The 22,208-nt window shown below is 41.7% G+C and overlaps 1 protein-coding gene across 1 annotated transcript in view; it reads left to right on the plus strand.

Moving 5' to 3' along the window:
* Positions 1–2,491: 2,491 nt before the first annotated feature.
* The window catches only part of PAK3 (p21 (RAC1) activated kinase 3), a 103,487-nt gene continuing 83,770 nt past the window's right edge, over positions 2,492–22,208 (plus strand). The window contains exon 1 of the mRNA XM_063083211.1: positions 2,492–2,538. The gene's annotated coding sequence lies outside the window, so the exon portion shown is untranslated. The remainder of the gene's footprint in view (positions 2,539–22,208) is intronic.

Consider the following 22,208-nt stretch of genomic DNA (forward strand, 5'->3'; position numbering starts at 1 on the left):
CAACGGGGACACCTTTGAAAGAGCTCTCCATGCATGCAGTGGCCCAGCCTAGGCACCAATGCCCCTGTGCCCTATTACTCCCTGTAGAAAAGGGCACCAGTCCTTCCAACCAGCCTGAAGGACAGACCCAGGCAGCTGCTGCTTCCTGCAGGTTCTTCTCCTTTTCACATATGGATGGAGCTAGGGGTTTAGAGAGGGAGTCCCCCCCCACACACACACACACCAACCCCAGTGCCGTTTCCTTCTTTGGGCCTGAAAAAGGTTCTAAAACTCCTTTCCCAGAATTCCTCAGTGCTGGGAAAGGCACTTGCCATGGGAGGGCTCTGTGGTAGAAAGAGTAGTTGTCCACAGCTTCTCCCTACCCCCAACCCCAAGGTGGCAACCCTAATCTTCAGACAGGGATTCTGGCAGGAAACTGGATTGCAGCAAAGTGGTGGAGGTGGTGCTGGGGTATTGGGTATGTGTGAAATGTGTACACTGATCCCTACTCCGGTCTCCTACAGGAGGCTGAGTTTCAGGTGCACAGCAAGGCAGTATAGACACATGGTGCAGGGAGCACAGATACACGTGACCCAGCATGTACACACAGGGCCCCCCCCCCCCACACTCAGCACAACACACCTCCAGGGAGGTGAGAGGAGTGTGGCCACCATATGGAGTGCCGTGTCCTGCCGGTTGCCTCTGCACTGGCTCCAGCTGCACAACCGGTGGGTTCAAGGCAGGCTGCCATAGAGCTAATAAGCAGTGTTACAAATGGGGAGAGGTGGAGGTAGGCTTAAGGAAAACTCTTGATCTTGCTCAAAAACATGGAGGTTCTTGGTTTGTGTAGGCTGGTGGGTCCCCCTCCCCCTCTCTCCCCACTCTTGCGCTGTCCCACCACCACAGGAGGATTCTGCCTCCCCAGCTGGTCCTTAGCCCCAGGGATGCACAGGGGACTCCTTGAGGCCATTTTTCCTGTTGCCTCCTTGAGCTCCGCCCCTCTCTGGAGCTTTGGCAGCCCTCACACCTCTCCTCACACCCTACCCTCTTGCAGGGTGAGCTCATGCAGTGAGAGAGGGGGGTGGGTACACCACTTGGTGGCCTAGTGGGTGGGATTTGGAAAGGCTGCTTGGAGTGTGCATGTGGGAAGTACTCAGGGAATGCCAGGGAAACTGGGGGACAGACATGCTCTGGAGTCTTGCCCAACAGCAAGAGACAGACCCAGGGTATGGCTTGGTCTTTTTATTTAGGAATGGGTAAGTGGAGATCACAAGGGCTTTTCTTGGCTCCCTAAGGCTTCAATTTGCTATTCCACCTTTAGATATTCATTCATCTATCTCTTTGGATTAGTGCCCTGTGCATTGTGTATCCATTAATAAAATGGGTGCTAGCCTGGATCATGGTTTCTTGGGAATTAGCATACAGTTGCTGCTTTTCTTTGAGGACAAGCACCACTGAGGGAAGGGGAGAGGGAAGCAGATCTGGAAAAATTACAGAGTTTGGGGTTCTACAAAACCAAGTCCAGGCCTCTCCTTTGAGAATCTCAAGTGATTGTGGGAAAAGGCAGAAAAGGGAGAGGTTAAACAGACCCTGTCTGCTTCATGGTTAGACATGGAAACCTTTGTGGAGAGGATAGGGTAAATTGTCACTAAAACAACAACAACAACAAACAGTATATATTCACCCTAAGATACCTGGGGAAGACTGTGGAAGATATCCCTGTGGTGGGGATAGGAGGAAGGTAGAGAGAAGTTTTAATAGGATCAGAAGGTTGAGGCCCCCAGCAGCTGTGAGATAACAAATTAGGCAACCTCAGGGTGATTTTGCTCGGCAGACAGCGTTTTTTACCCGCTGCGGTAAAAAAGGCTAGTGAGAAGCAGAATGGAAATGGAGGTGGAGAAGTGGAGTTGAAGGATGAAATGAGCTGAGTCAGCAGGTACCAGTCGGTCAGGAAGCCCAGATATTCACAGAGCCAACTTGCACTGACCATAATCTCTGTTTTCTATTGTATACCGGATTCTACCACCTCCTGTAATTGTGCAAATGTACCCATCTTTATGCAAATTATAGAACATTTTACATCTGCCTTATTTGATTTAGTCCTCCCAACACTTGTCCAAGGCAACTATGGCAGGTTTTTTTCACTTGTTAGCAAGCAGGGTCAGAGCAGTGAAGTGACTAACAGCAGTTCTCAACTTGTAACTCCCATCTCCTAACTCCCAGTTCTGCGCCTTTTCTGGAATCCTACAGAACAATGCTTTTTGTACACTTTGGCTCTCTGATTCTCCAGTCTTCTTAAGGGATTTTCTGAAATTCACTTTAGTGTATGTGCGTGTTTGGGGGGTTGGAGAAGGGAGTAGTAGCAGCTGGGGAAAGAGGTTCCCTCTCCCCCACGATGCTTCTCTCAGCAGGTTTCCCCCAAGAAAGAGCAGCTGAGTCCTTGCATCTTGTGGCAGCTGGTGTTCCCAGCACTGAGTCCGTCGGAGCTGAAGCCAGCCCGGCCCCCTCTCATGGGCAGCGCCCACCTGTATTGAGGTCCTGCAGCGGTGGCAGTGTGAGGTGAGTAATGGATTCCAGGGCAGGGAGTTAGGGAACTCTAAATCCAGGTAAAAGCTACCTTTCCACCAAAGCTCCCCATATCAAAGACCCTATTTGGGTTTCACCAGTTATGCCTTGGGACATGACCACTATTTTCTGGGGGATTTTTCCCAGTACAGCTGCCCTTGGTCTTTTGATTCCCCTATCTCTAATATGGGAATGACAGCCCTGACCTCCATCTTGGGGGTGAGGAGAAACAGCATAACAATTATTGCCAAGTCTTTTGCAAACATCAAGCACCATCTAAGAGCTTCAGTGTAACATAGGCATGCTTCCCATCAAGCTGTCGTTTTCTTTTCTCCTCCTTTCCTAATGTCTAAGTGGCATTTCAGCCACATGCTACAAATCAGCCAAACAGTTTCTGTGATTTCGACTGCCCCATAACCTTAATTTTACCTTTCTATTCAAAGTGTACCCTCACCCCATCCACCCCTGTTTCTGGGCCTGGCAGTCCTAGCTTAAACCTTCCTGAACCTTCCCTCTGCCTTCCCACCCAACCAGGGCGCACTTCTTCCCCCAGCTCTCCAACAACACTTGAGTCTGTGGCATGCAGTGTAGCCCTTGTTTATCTACTGCCTTGAATAATTCTTGCATGGATTCTGGAGTATGCAAGGGACTGGATTTTATAGGTCTCTAGTCTCCCTTACAAAGTGACGGACAGTTCCCTGGCACCTTTTCAAGTTGGGCCTCTCTCTCTCTACCTCTGCACCTCTTTCAGGTTTCTCAGCCTGCTTCTCTCATCACTTACCTATCTCTTTGTCTCCCTCTTAGGCAGTCATTCTAGCTTCTTCTGTCAGCTCCTCTGTCTGGCCTTCTGTTGTTATACCCAGCAGTCCAGCTACCTGTTCTTCTAGCTTGCTGTTTTTCTGTCTCTCTGTCTGGTCCTCTATCTGTCTCTTTGTCAGCTACTTAGGTGTCTCTCCTATTACCAAAATCAAAAAACAACCAACTAAAGAAAAAAAAAATCCAACAAGAAAACAAACTAAAATAAAAACAAACAAGGAATACACAATGCAGTTCTCTTTCACAATGAGTGTACACGGGCTACAGGACAAGGTAAAACTGCAGCTCAGTGGCAGGTGTTTCTGTGATGCCTTCTCATGAAAGGGAAGCTCCAGAGTTTCAGCCGTGGAATTGAAGGTATGAAATTACAGCCTTACCGATACTGATGCATTCAACTTCTTAGAGATGTTCTGGTAGGAGATCCTCTATAGACCTTGACTGACAGAAGGTAACTAGAACGGACTAAAATAAGAAGCAAGCCCCTGGATCTCTCCTGGGTGTTCTGTGACAACTGTAATAATAACTTATTTGTTGAGAGTCTGCTGTTGCCAGCTCCGTGCCAGGCACTTGACTTGCATGATAACATTTTCTCCTACAGTCACCTGCAAGGTAAGTATTTTTTCTAATAGTTATTGTTTCTGACTACAAGTTAGATATTATTATCATCACTGTTTTATCAGTGAGGAGATAGAGGTTGAAAAGAGCTAAGTAACTTGTCTGTAACTGGAGACCTGTTGTGGCTTTTGGAAGGAAAGACACTTCCTGGAGAGTTTCCGAGCATCCCAAGTCATTTGGTGCCCTTCAGTTCACACACACACACACACGTACACACTTCACACTTACCCCCAAGACTCACGCTCACTTTTTACACTGGGCTTCTTCATAGTGGTGGGCACTCTTACCCTCTGACCCTCACACACAATCACACTTACAAACACACTACATTCAGGCACATTCATACTGCCATGTGCCGCCACACACATATATTTGTTTAGTCACATTTCATATGGACCCACATTCCCACTTATTGTACACTCACCCTCATGTTCACACCCACTCACACCTTTATGCCATGGATTGCATTCTCTCACACACATATTTTTGCACGCACTCACACTCACACAGGTGACACAATCACCATTACCTGCTCAAATTCCTACACAACCACATGCACTCTACACACAGACACACATTGACTTCACCCTTGCTCTCACACAAACTGCTTCTCATACAGTCACACACACACACACACTCAATTTCATGTATCCCAACGTGCATGCACAGATATCATCATCGTTTCCACCTCACAGTCACACACGTAACTCCTCTCAGGGACACACACGTGTGCACACATGCTCCTAGACACATTTATGTGTGCTCACCCCATAAACGCCATCTCAGCCACTTGCACTCTTACACGTTCTTGCTCTCTAGCACTCAAAGTTACGTTCTTGTACTCATATACAGAACACTGAAACCATCCCCCTACTCCTGTCACGTTGACACATAATCGCATGTGCACATGGAAGCACATTTTGACACACATTCACACTCAGACACACACCTTCTTCACACTGAGACATAATCCATCGCACTCTACACCAAACTCACAGGGATACACCCTGAAATAAAACCATACACACACTCATTTTTGTAAACTCAGCCATTTTTGCTGACAACCATCGCTCTCCCCTCTCACACTCATACACAATCACTTTCACACCCAGCCATATTCACATTGACACGCACTGACACACACCTGTGCTCATTCAGATGCAGTACTTATACAAACCCACATTAACACACAGTCACACTGCACACCCATGTTCACGTACTTATACTCTCACACTCTCACATTCATAACCACACACTCAAAATTATACTCTCACACATTCCCATGGACACACAATCATACTGATGTACATTCACATGTACACCCTCTCACATACCAACTCTCACTTGCACGTCACACATTTTCACACTGGCACAATCACACTTACTACACACTTACATTGTTATATATTCCCACTCTCCTGCTCTCATACTGATGCACTCTCACTCATGTTGCTACACACAGTCATACCAGGGCACATGTAGTGACAGGCATAGCCACTGACCTGCATTTATACTGGCACACACCATGCTGACACACACAATTCACCTGCCAGCAGTCAATTCACATATATACATACATGTATTCACACATAGGTAGTTACCGATCCCACATATGTTCATATAGACTCACACTCTGCCTGCAGCATCCTCACTTACGTGGATACACTTACTCACACTGACCCACGTGCCTGTGCAGTTTACACATTCTCCTGTAAACCGCCATGTACTCTTCTTTTTTGAAATTTGTGAATTGTTTATTTCTGTAATTTTCTCCTTTTTTGCGTGTTGTTTTTTGGGAATTTTTTTGTTTGGGGTTTTTTTGACAGTTTTTTTATTGAAAGATAGTTGATTATATATATTTGTGGGGTACAGAATCGAATATGGTGCTCAAATCAGGATAACTAGTATACTCACATTTACAAAATATAATCAGTCTTCGTGACTCTTAGCTAATTTCTCACCGAGCCTCCTCCCCCTCTCCCACCTCTAATAACCACAGTTCTGTTCTCTCTTTTCTTTTTTTGAAAGTTTAATGTATTATTGTGATTCTTTCTTTCTTCCTTTCTTCATTCTTTCTCTCTCTCTTTCTTTCTTTTGTCTTTCTTTCCTTCCTTCCTTCCTTCCTTCCTTCCTTCCTTCCTTCCTTCCTTCCTTCCTTCCTTCCTTCCTTCCTTCCTTCAGCTCCCACTTGTGAGTGAGGACATGCAGTATTTCTCTTTCTGGGCCTGGCTTATTTCACTTGACATAATTTTATCCATGTTGCTAAGTTTATCCATGTTGCTGCAAATGGCAGAATTTCATTCTTTTTTAGTATTATTTAGTATTTATTATTATTATTATTTTAGTGTAGATTCCATTGAGTATATATACCACATTTTCCTCATCCAGTCATCCGTCAATGGACATTTACGTTGGTTCCATATCTTGGCTATTGTAAAAACAGAGCTGCAATGAACATGGGAGTGCAGGTATCCCTTGAACACGATGATTTCCATTCCTTTGGGTATAATACTCAGCAATGAGATTGCTGGGTCATACTGCCTTGTACTCTTACTCAGACTTGCATGGACACATTGACACTGGCGTATACTCCCTCACCGAGATAATCACATTGACCCCACATCTACTCACGTTGATTCACAGGTACTGATAGTGACCCAGACTGTCATGCACATGCTCATACATACCTTCCCAAACTGTTACACGTGGGCAATCAGTGGCCAAAAGAAGAGTGTTGGTCTCATCCAGGATACCAATGAGAAATAGATCCTTCTACAATAGAAAGGAGCAGAATTTATGTCTGGGATTAAAAAGAAATAGCACAAACCCGCAGATCAAGTTTTCTACCCTTTTCCACATAGTTTCCTTTTACAGAGATTGTCTCTAATAGAGCCCTAGCCAGTCCTGTCTAACAGAGGTTGGGGTTTAGATGATGTGTTTATTTTCTGGAAGTTTATGGCTTAACTTGCCACCTCATTTCTCTTTCAAGGGGAGGAAAAAATGAAGAATATGTTTCTTTACGCATTCTTAATGGTTTCCTATGCAAAAGCATGTGTCTCTGGTTTTATGTTTATGATCTGGAATGGCCTGCTGATTACACACATGGAAAGAGCAGACCTGCTTCCACTAGGCATCTCTAATCTAGCCAGGTCCACTTAATATCCTGTTAACCCTGGAACATGGTGTTCAAGAAAGGGAAAGAAAAGGTTAATGAGCTAGCTGGATGATAAAACAAATTTCTCCTGTGAGCATGCAGGTGCATGCATAGACCCCACTGAAATTTCAACAGCTGTTACTTACTAGTTACCAGAGGCGATTTCTCAGTAGGCCTGGGTAAAGACAAGCTGAAGGAAGTTTCCTGAACTCCAGACAGACTGTAGATTTCCCTGCAAGAAGGTAAACAAAAAAAAAGGTACAAACCCAGGAGTCAACCAGTGGATCAGGAGCCTGATGCTAGAACTGTGTGCCACCAGAGATTTAGAAACACGAGAGCACCTTATAAGAGCCTTTCTAGTACAGGACTTCCCCTGCTGGAGTCTCCCTGACGCAAAAATGAGTGCAAAATATGTCCAAGTTGCCATTTGATATGGGTCTGGTATGCCGTGGAAAAGCCTATACTCTAGAATATTACTCAGCCCCTCTCCCCACTCTCTACCCTGCTCCACCATTCGATTAAGAACTTCTTTGATAGCAGGAACTATATCATCTTACTCATTTTGGATTCTTGCTTAGCACAATGCTAGGCCTAGAGCAGCTACTTGTGAAACAATTAAGAAACTAAAAAGGGGTAGGTGGACAGTGACATGTTGTCAGTACAGACCCAGTGTCTTTCTTCCTCAATCCCAGAATTCCAGTGGCCTTACCGTCTCAGATTGAGGATCTTCTATGAGCCCCACGTAGTGCTGGGCCCAGAGGGAGATTTAAATGGGTGAAGAACACATCCTCTGCCCTTGAGGTGCTTTCATTTGTGTGGAGAAGATGAAGTCATGAAATAGTAGTACAAGGCATCAGTCCTGAAGCTTGGGATTGGAGGTGTCTTTATCCAGTGGTTGTCAGGCTCTGAAGGGCTTGAAGGCCCACAAGAGGTTGGGGACAGCAGTCAGGATTTAGAGACGCCACTTCCCAAAGTAAAACTTCTCATAGATATCTTGTTTAGCACAGGGCTGTGCCATCTTCCCAGAAGATTATGTAACAGAGCCCTTTGTCACTGGGCCTAAGGTAGAGGAAAAAAAGAGAGCTACAGACCTTATGGGAATATTGTACTTAATTAAGATTTAGCCACCACCTCCTCTGGAGACAGCTTTAGAGAAACAGCCTGGCAATTTTACATGTGATAGCTTTCTTCTGATACCCTGGCATGCACTAAAAGCAATTTATACAACTTACAGGACTCGCTGAATTTTAGGAAGGGAAAAATGCACCTGCCTGAATTCCCTTGAATTCAGTGTGAAGCACCAAGTGAGAAGACCCACCCCCTTGCATTTATATGACATTTTATACTTTTCAAAATATTTAGTAACCCGTTCTTCCATTATGATAGGGGCACCAGCTCTAGAGTCAGCCAAAGCAGCATTTGAATCCCAGTTTGGCCACTTCCTAGCTGTGTAACCTTGTTTGAGTAATAACTTATCCCCCTTAAGCCTCAGTGTCCACATCTGTAAAATGGGAGTAACACTAATGTCATCTACCTCTTGGAGTTGTTATAAGGATGAAATGAGATAATATATTAAAGCATTTAGCACAATATCTGTCCTATAGTAAGTATTCAACAAATGATAAATATTATCATTATCTTTACTACAGCCCTTTGAAGTAGGCACCTTCAGAGGGACAAAACCCTGGGATAACAGAGAGACAGTATGGTGTTTTACAGCCAAAGATCTGATTTTCACAGGACTTGTTGCCTATTTTCCTTTAAGTCTTTATTTCTGCTTAGCCACAAGCTGGGTGTCAGTGCTCATTCCCACTCAAGAAGTTGAGTGAAAAATAAGATTAATCCGTGGAGAGTTTCCTCAATTCCTGTGTCACTTTAGCACATGGTTATCTTGCCACTACAGCAATGTTTCTTGTTCAATTAGGTGTCCCCTCTAGTCCTACAGCTTCCTCCTTGAAATCAGTGAGGTCCTCAGTGATGCCACCTTCATTCGCTGGTACAGAACCTTGGGGGAAGGGGGTGGAAGAGACTCCGATGCTGGTGGAGCCAGCGGTCAGCTCTCTAACCAAAGGCAATCTTCTGCCCTCGATTCTAATGTTGAAATGTCTGCTTTGTGGGAAGAGGGTCTGCTCATTTCCAGGCTTTAGTCCCAAACACCACAGTGGTGACACAGTTCCCTTACTTGGAAGCCCTAAGAACATTTGTGTCCATGCAAATGCTGTGAGTAACTGAGAATACATCACAGCATATGAAACTGCGTAACTGAGGGAGCATAAGTAAGAGTGTGGGTTTCACAGTCACGCAGATACGGCATTGTATAGTCTAACTCTACCACTTAACTATGACCCTGGGCAAGTGACTTAATGTCTCTGAATGTCAGTTTCTTCATATGTAAAATAGAAATAATAATAATACCTCATGTGGTGATGCAGGTTATGTGAATTTCTACATGAGTAACTTTTAGCAGGGTGCCTGGGACCTGATAAAATCTCAGTGAATGATGGTGATTTTGCTTATGGCTTGTGAAATCCGTAGCAGTAATTGTAAACATTTTTCTATTGGTGAAATGCCTTAAATTACTTCAAAGTGGTTCCCACATGTGGCTCATTTGATCCTCACAACCCTCTGGTGAGGTGGTTACTTTTTCCAGATGACGAAATAGATTTGGAGGGGCTAAGTAGTGTACCCAAGGTTATGCAGCTAATTAGCAGCAGTGCTAGGCTGAGAAGGCACCAGTCCAGACTGAATATTTACATCTTCGCTTGGCAACCCCTTTTGGGACTACAGTTAGCAAAGAAGAGCTATTTGAAAGGAGCATAATCTTTCCTGTGAAAAAATATCAAAATGCCAGCTGCAGTGTATCTACTAGCTGAACTATATTGTGTTTCTCTCTGCATCCTGTGCAATGCCCAGCAAGTTGCAAGAGTCAACAAATGTGACATCATAACAGTACCTTTTGGAACAGGCCATGGTGGTACTATTCACCACTAAGAGGAAAGTCTTTTTCAGGGCATTCTACGTGGTTCTGTTTATGCTGCTCCAGTAGCACCAAATGTCCAGAGTTTGGGAATTCTTAAAACATATTGAAAGACATCAACAGACCTCTGGTGCTACCTGGCCACTTTTCTCCTGATGTGAAAATTATAAGGCATCAAGCTTACCAAACGTTAGGGAAAGGATAAGGGGAGAAAAAAGATAGGAGCGCTTTTGACCTCTCTATAACATTTGCCTCATAGCCATACATTTGTCTTGAAATACTCTTCTCTTGGTTTCCATGACATCATATAGGCAGTCCCTCCACGTCTTCGACCATCTTCCTCAGGGATCACTGGTTCCTCTTCCAGCCCCTATTTGTTGGTGTTCTGCAGGAGTCCTTTCTTTTCTATTATTCTGTACTCTTCCTGAGCAATTGCACATATTCCCATGCTAATGGCCTTCAAATTAATATCTTCAGCCTGCATGTCCAGCTGTCCACTGAGCAATTTTATAATGCTGAATGAATGTGTTAGAACTGCTGCTACAATTATATTTACTGTCTTAATTTTGCTATCTCTATTGAGAGGAATAGATGCAGCTAGAGATATATTTTTTCCACCACATGTGAATTGAAGTTTCCTTCAGCATTTTATTACTTGCTATGTGGTTTATACCTCTCAAAGACAAGATGCTTAGATATTTGTCTTGCTTCCTACTAGATACTTCTAATTTAATTTTTACTGAGATTTCCAACATGTCACTGTTTTTATTCTCTCATCTTTGTATATTGACTTGCACAAAAGTTATATGTTTGAGGTCTATTTGCAGGTATTTAGTCTTTATAGAATTATGTCTGTTGGTAGAATCTGTTTAAAAATTTAAATGAATTTTCTATAAAACTCCTTATAAGTGCTTTCCCACTGGCCAAAAACATTAGAAAAATTTATTCTTATTCTCTCGAGAATACAATTATTAGTAGTGGCCCAATGGCTGCTAATACAAGGCACCTCCAACATAATATTTGTTAAAAGCACACCAACTTCTTTAGTTGTTTTTTAATCACCATTCTAACCTATGTTAGTTTTTCTCATTTTATAAATATGGAAATTGAGGCACAGTTCTGTTTGGTACACTAAACACAAACTAAAGGTTATAAAAACCATTAGGCCTCCCATACTACTCTGGGCCTCTTGGGATAGAAATGTATTTCTACCTAGATTCCATTTAGGATCCTGACACCAGTTAATCCCACCAGGCTTAGCACCCCTGCCATCTTTGGTCAATGTCCAAAATAGAGGCCCCTCTTGAAATCTCTCCTCTCCTGTCCTCCTATTTCTGTATTGCCTGTGCTTCCTCTCCCTGGGCTCATTTTCTTAGTGTTGTCACTTTTCAAAATTATTTCTGTGGTGCTACCTGGAACATCCCACTCCATGGGAAAATGTCCCCGAAGTCTTCAACCTTGGACATCTGCTACATTGTCACCCAAGTAATAATTCTGAAATTCAAAGCTAATCATACTATCCCACTGCTTGAAACCTCTTCGTATAGACAGGAAGAGTCCCAACCTGGTAGAAAGGCATATATGGCCCTTCTTAATTTGTCTCTACTGTTCTTATTTTTTTTCCATCTCCCTTCACACACATTGTTCCCTGTGCCCGAAACACACATTGTTCTTTGTGCCTGAAACATGTCCTCCCCATGGTTTGTTTACTTGTTCTTTCTAATTCAACTCGAGTGTACATCCCCTGTGAAGCCTCCTTTGCACTGTTGGGAGCCCCCCACTCTGTCTTTCCATAGCAGCCTGTTCTCACCTTTGCACTGAGCTGTCATGGCTGGCACTCATTAGATTTTGAGTCTCTTTATGAGGAGGACTGTTCATCTCTTGTTAATCTCTCACCCTAGAACCTCGTGAACTCCTACTTATCCTTCAGTATTCTGCTCAAGTGCTATGTCCTCTGATCTCTCTGGGAACATTAGTTACCCTTCCTGCTGTGACCTTCCAAAGCGTCTTGTGCCTACCTGGGTTGCATCCCGTTGTATTTCTATTGTATGTGTGCGTGGTTGCCTTCCTTACTAGACTATGAGCTCTTTAAAGACATGGACTGGTTTTTATTCATCTCTCTTTGTATATCCCCTGAACTTGACACAGTACCTGGTATATAGGAATGTTGGTGTCACGGGGATGTAAGACCAGGTAGTGAGGTCATTTGGAACAATATCAAATGTGTTCCTTATGTGTGGTAGTGTGATTATTGGCACTGAGTTCTCATATAATAGGATAGCATTCAGTTAAAGAGAGCGTTGCCCTCTTCTAAAGTGTTATAGCCCCCCCCCACTGTTTTTCTAGCACTCTTCACTTTGCAATGCATATACCCTTACTTGTTTTATAGTTCTATATTTGTATGTATATTTGATATATGTTTTATGTATAATGCATGGCCAGGGATGAAACCAACCATTCAAGCCTATAACCTCACTCAGGGCTGGACACTTATTTATCTCTTTATGCCCATCACCTAGCATGTAGGCACCAGTAAATATTTGTTTTTTTGGTAAATGAATGCATGCACAGATGGGTTGTTTAAGGGGCCTTGATAATAGATAACTTTTTGGAGTTACTATCTAACCTCTCAAAGGAGGTGGTAATATATCTGTGTTTTGGTCTCAGGATTCTATGAAATAAAAGTCAACCAGAAATCAACAAGAATAAAACATTAATTGGCGTGTTTTTCTGTAAAAAAACAATGTTGGGCTGATATAAGATCTTTTCCTCTATGCAGTTATTTAACCTATAGATCCTCATCATTAAACTGTGTTGAAAAACATTGGGCATGTCTAAGCAATCTGCTAAAGACCACAAAACCAGCTAAAGGTTGGCTGACATGATTGGGAATGCTGTGATATAGGGAATTTGTCAGACTCAATCTCAAAGGAGAAGAATGTTGAAACGAACATCATTTGATACAGTTATGTATATTTATTATGAACACCCAGGTTTCTTCCTCTTTCTGTCCCCAATATATTTTTGTCAGGATGTATTCTAGGCCGTATTCCAGGCTCCTCAGGAATAATTTGGAAACTACTGACTAATTCTCCCTTAGGCCTGCTGACTCCAGCTTCTTGCACCAAACCCTGCTTCTGCTTTATCTGCAATTTTCTTCCCATAATATTACATCTTCCTTCCTTCGAGCTGCGGGCTAGGCCCTGTGATTTCAGCTTGGGGGCTTCCCAGAGACTTAGGCACATAGCAATCTTTGTTTTGTATGTCTGTGAGCACTGGGGAAGCAAAGCTGATAATGTGCTGCGGTAGGGATCTGGCCTAGCATGAACAAGTGATGAGCCGTATCTTCTATAAGTGGATAGTGGAATCTGCGACCAGGTAATAGAGTAATGGGCAGCAAGAGAAACGAATGACTTGGTGGAGCCAGCAAATTTCAAATGAAGAGCTTGTGTAAGAAGTGCACAGGAAGGCCGTGGGGAAGCCAGCCTACTCAATTGTGAGGTCATTCCTCAGATCAGGCTTTTTCTTTCTAGAGGAATTGCTTTGGGTGGATTATGATCTTTTCTTCTACCCATGGCCAGTTTTCTTTAAGGCTAAACATTTGTTTTTGGTGGGAGTCAGAGATGGGAGATCCTACAACTGGAGCCATGGCCAGCTGAATGTTTATCTCCTACCATTTATGAAGTGGGATAGATGGAATGTAGGTCATGTCATGTCTCATTCTTCCTTCAATATTTGAGGGAAGCCTTTTTTATATATTACATTTCTCCTTCCTTAACCATAGCTCCCAAATAAGAAGTTGAAACACATGCTCAACTCTTTTAAAATGTGTGCATGTACATTAAGATCAAAGGGCAAAAGCTTGAAGACTTGCTGCATTTTACGCCAGCTCACATTCCTTGGCCTCCATTTCTGGCAAGGAATCTTTTTTTTAGTGGAATGTTAGCTTTGCTAAATTGATCTAAGTTGCTGCCTTGTAGCTCTTCTCTTCAAACATGCAGTGGGCACCCTCCCTGTATAAAGCTGATCTGGGTACAGAGAAATTGGGAATAGAGCAAGGGCCTAGGATGATGAGCCATGATGCACAGGCTGAAAAGCAATCTCTATGGTATCTATAAATGGATGGTGGCAGCTGCAACCAGGTAGTAGAGTAATGGTAAAAGATATCTTTATGGTATGCAGTAAGCCCTAGCAAATTCAGGAATTGAATTTCTGAGCGTGAAGTTGAGGAAATTTGTGGATATTTCACTGGGGTGAATCAGGGAAGGGTATAATTATCATCCAAGCATAGTAACAGAGAGCAGCTAGAACTTCAGAGACTCAAGACATTGGTTTACCATACTACTTGGGCTATTAGTCTGCATCTAATTTGTTCCATCTAAGTGCATCCAAGGACGTTACATTCTCTGTTTGAGAACTAAGAATTGTCTTATTATTAGGTTGTATTAGTCTTTTTGGTGTTGCTATAACAAATACCTGGAACTGGGTAATTTAGAAAGAAAACAAAATGTATTGCTTACAGTTTCTGAGGCTGGGAAGTCCAAAGTCCATCTGGATGTGGTGACAGTGACCTAGGGGTCTCACATTGCAAGATGGTGGAAGCAGAGAGAGCAGAGAGAGACTCTCCTTTTCTGTAAAAGCCCTCAGAACCATACCCCTGACCACTATTTTTAATCCATTCACTACTGCGTGGTCCTACAATCCAATCACCTCTTCAAGTCTCCACCCTTCAATTACCATTACAGGATTTCCCACCCTCTTAACGGTCACAGTGGAGGCTAAGTTTCTAATACACAAAATTAGGGGGACACAATTCAAGCTTCAGTGAGTTTTGGAGGGACATAATTCAATCCACTACATAGGTTTTGCTTCCCTTTTCTTTTTGCCAACCATTTTAAGGGAATCTTTTAATTACTTCCTTTTATGCTTAAACATATTTCTGCCTCTGTTCTTTGTGAATCTTATTTTTTTCTTCTTAGAAACATCAATATTAGAAATGAAAAGCTGAAACCCTAATAATGCATCAGTTTGCAAATATAAATACATGTCAGGTAATCATTAGCATTTTTTTGGCATTAGCTCATGCAGCGTACACAATGAATAATAAAGTATGGTGCTGTATATATTTAGAGGTTTAAGAAGTCATTTGAATAAGAACGATTTGCCCCTCATAATATTTGCAGTCTGGATGCTGGGGTATACCTATTGATTTCCTTATTTGTGACCTGACATTGAAATTTGCAACTATAATATGCGGGCTTATTTGACTTAATTAATGTCAAGTTCCTGCTGAAAACAATGGAAGTCACTCATAAAAATGTTAGCAGAGAATAGGACTACAGTAGGACTGACCTCGTTTGCTTGTGCATATGAGAGAGAACATAAATGTATTCTGTGTGAGTGTGCTTGTATATATGTCAGCAGTGAGCTATCTCTTGCATGATCTAAGATTGAAACTAGGCAGCTGTAAAAAGAGCTAGTGCCTCCCTTGCTTGTCCGGCTGCTTTTGCAAATCTCCTGCCTAACAAGTAGCTCAGCTCTTCCTGATCAAATGATCTTAGAAATGGCTTCCCTCCATTACACAGTGTAATGGTATCTCCCTGGCAAGGCTCTCTGAAACAGCACACCCCTGTCTCTGATAGCAGAGTTCCCTTGGTGAGTGCCCCAGAAGAGGTGACTTCCAAAACAAGGCCATCTAAGAATTGGTACAACCAGGCAACGAAACCTGTTGGAGTTCTGTCGGGAAATCACCTAGTCGTGGTTCTCTGGATGGGAAAAGCAATTAAAATCAGTAAGTACCAGCCTGAAGTGGGTTGAAATGAAAAAGCTAGACCTGTTGTATGAATATCTTGGAGGAAAAGTGTATATATGAAGAGTGCGTGCACATTTGTGGGTTTACTTGGATACACATTGTCGTGGTGTAGTGGAAAAGGAATTGACAAGAGTTTAGAAGTTTAGGAGATTCTAGTCTCAGTTCTTTCACTTATTTTGTGACCCTGGGAAAGTCACTTGACCTCCATGCTTTGTAAATTTCTCATATGGAAAATGGGGATAGTACTCTATTCTTCATAGTATTGATGTCAGACTAAAATAAGAGCCAGACATGGAAGTTCCTTGGAACATTACAAAGTCATATATTTTAAAATGAGGTATTAACAAAGAAAGCCAGGGTGCTCGGGATTAACAAGTTTGCAGCACAGCACTGGCACCAATGGCAGAGTAGGAGTCAGGACCGAGACCCAGCTGGGTCTTTCCAGTGGTTCCACCATAGTCCCCTGACATCAACAATCATGAACCTGTACCCTTTGCTCAGTTTACTCCCAATATTTTTGGTGTTAAAGAGACTTAAGTAATTAAAAAATGAAGTGTTAATAATCAGATGGTATCTAGCTTCTAAATGATGCCTAATTGCTTGACAGTTTGAGTAGTGCTGATATTTCCAAACATGCCTTTTTATCTGTGACCTGCTACAAGTAGGCATATAGGCTTATGCAATACTATGAAAAACTAACTCATAGCTGCAACAAATACATAGAACGTGTAGAGTTACATTTCATTACCTCACACATGTATGTACTGCCTATTCGGAAGAAGACATTGTACTGGGTAGTATGAAGGCATACAGTTATGACTGAGGAGCTCTTCCCCTCAAGTAGCTTATGATCTAGTGAGGGGAATGACATGCATAATGACTGTGCAATTTTAGGCAAGATGATGGAAATGCTAAGCTGGGCCCATCTTGCTGGCTATAATTAGTTGTTGAGCTGTCCATTTTCCACCTAGTTTGGGAATGGCAGTGTAGGTTCAGAGCTACTGGAAGATCCAGACCTGGCTCATTCTTTTCCCTGTAAAAATGCCCTCTTTGGTATCTTAGCACATTATGGAAATTAATGTCTGAAAAATCGCAAGAGAACCTCAGATACAAGTTGCTGTAGAAATGCAAAGCAATTTATAATATTTCTTCCAAATCATAAGACATTGACCCCTTTGTGGAAGCCTAAATGAATTTTCTTTTCTTTGGCAATTAAAAAGTATCTGCTACATATTCCTACATTGTCAGTCATGTCTGAGCCAGTTGGTTCATTTGCTAATGGTGCATCCAAGATAAAGTGGGTTTAGTGTCAGCATAGGCTAGTTATCAAAGCGTGGTTTGTTTCCCAGTCAACTCTATACCTAAAAGCTCAGCTAGCCGTCTTGAAAATGTGTGCTTTTGATTATAAGAGAGCCCAGGAAAGAGCCAGCAGGTGTTACTCTTAGATCCCTTTTCCCACAGCCAAAGTACAATTCAGTGTACACATCATTCAGATAGTCAAACCAGCAATATCACCCTCAATACAAAGAACCCCCCTCCCCCTGTGTTTGATGCCATTGTCTAAGGAGACGTTAGCTGACTTTAAGTCTGTGTTTACTTAATACCTTGAAGTCTGGAGGCAGTCATTAAAGTTCAATTCTTCTTGATCTATAGAGCCAATTCCTGTTATAAAGAATCCCCAAATTCAAGAAATTGGAAATACTCTCAAGTTTTAATATAGTGAGAGTTATTTGACCAGTTCACTATGCCTTTGAGATCTTGAAGTCCATCTTCTTTTAAATATGCTTGTGTCAGTTTGTTATTGTAGGGCTGTCATCTCATCAGCTCTTGGTTTCTTCCAGCCCTGTTCTTCATGTATGCGTATCAAAAACATTAGGAAGTTCACCCTCAAATTCCCCTAGGCTACATCTCAGCCCTGTGTTAGATCCCCTCATTTGATATGAAAAAGATATTAAACAGTATTGGTGTGCTCACTGATTTGTGGTAATCGCCTTGTGTGGCTGGTGATTTTGAAGATTTACCCCTGGGTTCATTAGATCATGACTGTACATCAATCTGCTGGCGTGGGCTTTTGTTTTTGAAAGGAAGTCAGTATTAGTTTGTTTTTCATTGGGAAAAATATGCAAATAGTTATTTTGATTTTGAAAGCAGAGAGAAGAATAGATATATGATTGTTTCTCTATGTATCTTAGATGGTATCAGATCTGATAAAAATATTTATTTCAAGTGCTTATGGCTTAATAGATGGCTTTGCAAGTTGTAGGACCAGTGTTTCTGGATTCTCACCCTTCACATACCTGGGTATAGTGCCTGTGGCAAATGGGCACAATTGGTATTTTTGGTCGTCCAATTCCACCCATATGCCATAGTATGAATTTTGATCTCATTAGCTAGAGTATAGTTGATTACCCATCTTTTCCCTTGACTTCTGGATCCATGCAAGTTGGTGGCTTTTTTAACCTACTGTACATTCCCCGAGTGTCTACTTTGGCACTGTACTGATTAAGAGAATGCATTGGAATGAGAGAATAAGGACAATTGTTTATAATTCCTAATCATTTCATTTATAGTTGCCATGAATCTTGGTAATAGTTTTTCTCTAAAACACTTTGCAGTAGAGCTCTGCATCAAAAGGCAAGTCAGTGACGGGCTGTGTATGTGTATTTGCCTGTGTGCACGTGCCCTCGCACTTGTGTGTTGGGGGGGGGATTGAGGGGTTAGAGGAGGGAGAAGGGGAGAGAGAAAAAGAAAAGAGAAGAAGAGAGGGAAAGAGAGAGGTTATCTGTCCTAATACTCTGAAAAATGGGTGTTCAGTCTCCTTGGTCATTATGAAATAAGAGGCTTATTTCTTATTGCTGATGAATTTCAAATATAATTACAGATTATTGGTAAACCACATTAAGTCCCAAGAACTGGATCAAAAATATACAACAGCTACAGAAGCCATTTGCATTATCTCTGAAAAACCTAGTAGCCAAGTATGAAATCAATTTGTGAATGAAAATAAACTGTTGCTGGTAGTCCCTTAAATTTAGCTATTTCTCCACGATGCTAAGGGCTGAGTTCTAAAAGTGAAATGAACGGCCTATGGCTAGATCCGATGTACCACTCACTTGCAAGTTTCTGCTCTCTTGTAGAAGTGAACGACAACAGTTAAACTTCAAAGATAGCTTTTTGATTGGGTTTCTGGAACATAATGGCGCTTTTGTACTATGCTTGAAATAAAGCCTACAGCCACCCCAAACAAAGTAGTCTCTCTCAAGATCTTGGAAATAATGACATCATAGGTAGATTGAACCAGCAATCCATTAATAGTGTCCTTTGTAGAAAGCTTCCTCAAGGGAGTACCTGGCTTAGTAAATTGGCATTGTTTACAAATATAACATAATAGAATCCCCCTTTTTTCTGCATTTGTGGAATAGTAGGAGATACCTTCCACTTGAAAAACAAATACATTAACATCGAGGCTTCTTTACAGATCCCTAATCTCTCTCTGTTGGTCTTCTAAAAGTGTGCTTTGAAGTACTTGCTTTGCAGGTAGGTTAACAATAACAAGAATCGCCTGTACTATTCTTTTGTCACCAAATCAGAATTATCTGGAATCATTAGAAGAAGATGACTATTGGTTGTACCTTGTAAAGGGTAGTAAAGAACTGAAGTAATTTTAGGATAATTTGACCTAAACCAAATCTGAAATATCTAGATAAACAGAGAGATTATTTGGTTCATGCTTTAGGTTCCTGGTGTGGAATTGTACATAAGATGTTCAATTTCATTTCTGCCTTTGTAAAAAGTCTATTTCAGCTCCTTTTATGATCTCCAGATAAGTTGAATTGGGATCAAAACACTTCCAGTTAGGTGGACAGTAGAAAGGTATGTCATATAAACTGGGTTCTTTGCAGGATATCTGTGATACTGACCATAGCAAGTGTGTGTTGTTGAAATTTTGGTCAGGGATTTCTAGTGCAACATAGGGAAGTATAGTTGAGGTTTTAGATCCCAAGTAGTCCTTTTTCCCAACCTAAAATACTCATATACCTGGTCAAATAAGGTCAGGGTAATCAGGCAGCCTGAAAAGAAGCAGGGCATCCACCTGCTTCTCTGGTCAGATGGAGTAATTACGAACAAAAAAGCCACTCTGGGGCCGAGCCCGTGGCGCACTTGGTAGAGTGCTGCGCTGGCAGCGCGGCGACGCTCCCACCGCGGGTTCGGATCCTACATAGGACTGACCGGTGCACTCACTGGCTGAGTGCCGGTCACGAAAAAACGAAAAAACAAAAACAAAAAAGCCACTCTGTTGTTAGCCACACCTATTTATCAAGAGCAAAGGAGCATAGTATTTAAATCATGTAGTTGTACTAGAGCCCTGACTGGCCAAGACTCTTACTTAACCTTATTATGCAAGATCAGCTTTATGTATCGTTTTAAAGAGGTCATGTGTGCTTCTCTGACTTCTTTCATCTCATGTTAAGTAATATGTCATCAGAAAATATGTAATCCAGAAAATGGTGGCTCACTCTCCCTGTGAGACACATTTTTCAGAAATCTGTCTTCTAGGTATTTCTATTTAAATGCTCAGTTCCTTTGCAATAACCAAGTTAGATTTTGTATATCTGAGATTTATGCAATAACTACCTCATATTCAGGCATTAATTTTGAGCCCAGAAAAGTAAATGAAAGGAAGAAAGAAAAAAACTAGTGTCTAGAGGCAAATTCTTCTCAGTGACTAAGTTAAAACTATGAACCTGTTCAATACAGTATAATGCCACTGGCGAAGTCAAGTCTTAAACTGACTTTTCTTCTAGAGCAACAGTGAATTTAGAAGGACCAAAAATCAAACTGCAAAAGATAGTGTAGACACATTCTCACTGGTTTCATGTTCTACTTAAAATATTTACTAGTACCAGTAGCAACTATGAATATACTTTTTCCTTGACATCAGTTATTCTGCATTATACCATTGCCATAGTTTCACCTATATAGGAATATGTGAGGTTTATCAAATTTTTGTTGATGGTGACAAAACATTTATTACTTAGCATTTTCATTATTGTGATTACTGAAAAAATACAGAATTGGTCTCAATTCATTAAGCTAATACAAGGCAAAAGAAAATAAAAGAGATCTGTCCAAATCAAGATCAGGCCAATCATCGTTAGTTGTCATCTGTGCAGTTGGGGAAGCTATTAATTGATACTAACCTATTCTTGAGTAATTACAGACTGTATATATTTGAGAAAATTTAAAATATAATAATGTTTTAAAAATCTCCATATAACATGATGTAACTTAGAGTTAATTGCTGAAAATAGTAAGCACGTTGTAACCACTAAAGGACTAGAAAACATTGTGATAGATTGTTTCTCATCATTACAATAGTTAAAGAGGAGACCTCTGCTTTTGTTATTAGCAAATGTTGTTGGAATAAAGTGATATGCCAAGTCGGCTTGGAGAGTTCTCATGCTTCTAAATTACTGCCAGGTAATACTTAATAAGTTTACAGAGATTTTGTTGTAATGGGATTTGATTTTCCTTGTATTCAAATTGAGGATTCACTTGAAACATACTCTTAGCACCTGACTTGTGCTGGAGAGTGTCAGGACCTAATGGAAGGACTTGAGTTCAAGTTGAGAAATGCCTGGAGACAGAAACATTTCCTCAGGGAGTCCATGCTTTTCCAGTTCACTTTATCCCCCCCAGTGGAATGAAACCCAAATGTACTCATACCTACACACAAGATACTAAAGAATAATGAAATTAAGAGCAAATAAGTTCCTAAAACCCAGACGGGATCTTACAATCCAGTTACCTCTGTCAACTCCCTTGTTGTTCTCTGTTCTGCGACATAAGTATGACAGGGAGTAAGGGTATGGTGTCTCCTCAAAAAGCGGCCTTGTTCTCTGGATCTCCTCCTTCCTCATGGTGACATTCGGCCTGCCTCTGTCTTTTACCTGCATAGGAGAAGATGGGGCATCGTTTGCCCAAACAGTACACCTTAACTCTGCTGAAACTGCCAGATCTACGAGATGGGTTCCCAGTTCATTACCATAAAAGCAATAGAGTGAATTTTGTAAATCAGGTACACACATGTAAGAAATAGACACCAAGGGCCTCCCGTTGTTCAAGATGGTGACAAATTGTTGTGGGCCATTAAAAATCAACAGCCGAACCTGTGTCAATTCCAAACTATGAGGAGGTTGTGTTCCCTGACTATTGCAATCATTAGGGTAGAATTTTTAAAGAACGATTGTAAACTGTCTGTTAAAAGACTTTGAGTGGGCAACCGAAAA

This window comes from Cynocephalus volans, chromosome X (assembly GCF_027409185.1).
Source record: "Cynocephalus volans isolate mCynVol1 chromosome X, mCynVol1.pri, whole genome shotgun sequence".
NCBI classification, from domain to species: domain Eukaryota; kingdom Metazoa; phylum Chordata; class Mammalia; order Dermoptera; family Cynocephalidae; genus Cynocephalus; species Cynocephalus volans.